The sequence below is a fragment of the Octopus bimaculoides genome, chromosome 25, assembly GCF_046866305.1.
Source record: "Octopus bimaculoides isolate indiv1 chromosome 25, ASM4686630v1, whole genome shotgun sequence".
Classification (NCBI taxonomy): Eukaryota; Metazoa; Mollusca; class Cephalopoda; order Octopoda; family Octopodidae; genus Octopus; species Octopus bimaculoides.
This window is the reverse complement of record NC_142952.1, coordinates 32,404,865-32,407,364: the sequence shown is the minus strand read 5'-3', so window position 1 is coordinate 32,407,364 and position 2,500 is coordinate 32,404,865.

The following is a 2,500-nucleotide window of genomic DNA, read 5'->3' as shown; positions in this document are numbered from 1 at the left end:
CAGTACAGACGGTCTTTATATCCTATTGCGATTATAAATATAAATATAATGGCGCTCCACTGCCATTAATCGTATCAAAAAGTCTTCCTTATGCTGAACAAAAAAGAAAGCTGAAGTTCTCCAAGATAGTTCAATCATTTTACACAGATATAAATGCCGTAGATTGACGGTGTCTCTTCGGAACTTTCCGACATGCACAACGGCATGAAGTAGGCTGTGTGTTTTGTCTGCCCTCACCCTATTCAGCCTCTTCTTAGTAGTCATATTTAAGCAAGCGCTTAGCATATCAACTGATGGTGTCTGCCCTCACAACAGACCGAACGGGAAGCTACTTAGCCTGTCCCGATTGAGAACCAACGCTAAGATAGGTGAATTGCCGATCAGGGACTTGCTATTTTGTAAACAAAGGAAGTTTGGCACCACACTGCAAAGAACAATTAGAACACCTTATCGACAGCGTCTCAAGAGCCTGGCCGGACTCAGTTTGACCATTGGCCCGTAAAATATAAATATAATGGCGCTATGCTGCCATTAACCGTATCACAAAGTCTTCCATATACTGAACAAAAAAAGAAGGCTGAGATATCGTTCACTTGCAGGTATATGAACAAATTCCTCTTGAATAACTTTTCAGTTGCCGACACAATAGCTATCACCCTCTCCATTCACGCAGATCATTGGCTAAAAATACTCGGGAGCACCAATTGTAGTAATTCTTCTCTGTACATCGCCACACTAACCCCTTCCACACTATGGGTTCCCACTGAAAACGATACTCAAAGGGAACTGATGAGCTCAGTCCCTGAAGGACACCCCACCATCACCACGCGAACTGATACCATCTACATCACCCTAGCTATCGCCAATAACCACCACCATCTCGAACGACCCCCACCACCATCAACACCATTACCGACGATAACAACAACAACAGTATTAACCCCACCACAACAAATACAATCACCACCCCCACCATCTCTAACATTCTACTAAAACAATGAACAGCAACGGGCGACACCACCACCACCACCACCATGTCACGTCTAACGTGATCAGAGGGCGTGATCGATGAAGAAACATTAGATCGGTTTCAATCAGGATTCGAAACTGCAACGCCAGGTTCATTCAGTGGAAGCTGACTATGACTTGTTTTACAGTATCAACAGAGAATACACTGGAGTAATAAACAACTTCAAGGAAACACTGTATACACATATATACAGACAGATAGGTAGGTAGGTAGGTAGGTAGACATATACACATACATACACACACACATATATATATATATAAGCACACACATACATATATTTTGTACATATATATACACATACATATACACACGTGTATATATATATATATATATATATATATATATATATATATATATATATATATATGTACATATGCTTCTATCTAAATACACGCATATATATATATGCATATACATACTAACATACATACATAATTATGCCTAAAAGTTATTTTTAAATATATACATATATACACACATCCATCCATAGATACACACACACACACACGCGTATATATATATATATATATATATATATATATATATATACATATGAGCTTGTGCATGTGTGTGCCTATGCATATATGTATCTGTGCGTTTGCGTTTATGTTTGGGTGTCTGTATTCTTCAATATTTATTCTTTCGTACAGATGGCCTCGGGTGGAACTTAACAACAAAACAATGCAAATAAAAACAAAATAAATAAAGTCAGCGACAATTGAGAAAAAATATCTCGCCAGAATTTTTTTCTTATTTCTTTATCGCCTTCCATATCTTTTTCCTCTCTTTATCTCCTTCCATATAAAACGTTCTCCAACGTAAACAATGGACATTTCTACTATTCCGTACGAAGTAAGAAAACAGCACTTGATTCCAAACTTATCTTTCGAAATTCTTCGAAATTCTTTAGCATTAATTAATGATTATATCAATATTTATAAGTCCGAATCGGTGGAGCGCTTTTTGTTTCTTTGCTGCTTGAGTGTTTGTTTTTTTGCTTTGTTTTCTTTTCTTCTAATATTTTTTATATATTTTAACATTATAGACGCAAGCGGTAAGAAGGTTGCTTCCCAACCACATGGTTCAGAGTTCAGTCCCGCTGCGTGAGACACATTGGTATCTAGAAGACCCAAAGAGTGGCACGTAACGCTAAGTAAGTGCTATGGACAGACCGTAGTTAAACTCTTGGTTCGATAGTGATACGAGTAAGGAGTCTAATGTGGGTCTTGTATTAGCATGCATATATATATATATATATATATATATATATATATATGTATATATATATATATATTAGACAAAATAGATAACAAAGCCAAGGCTGTGAGGAGTTTTCAAGACATTTATAAGGAAAGAGTCTTAGCCTGTCTCCTCCTTTTCCATAATAATTCGAACGCAAATATTTCCTCTCACACCGTCTCTGATGAAGGGATATCCATAATATCCCAGAGACAGCTGTAAGACTAT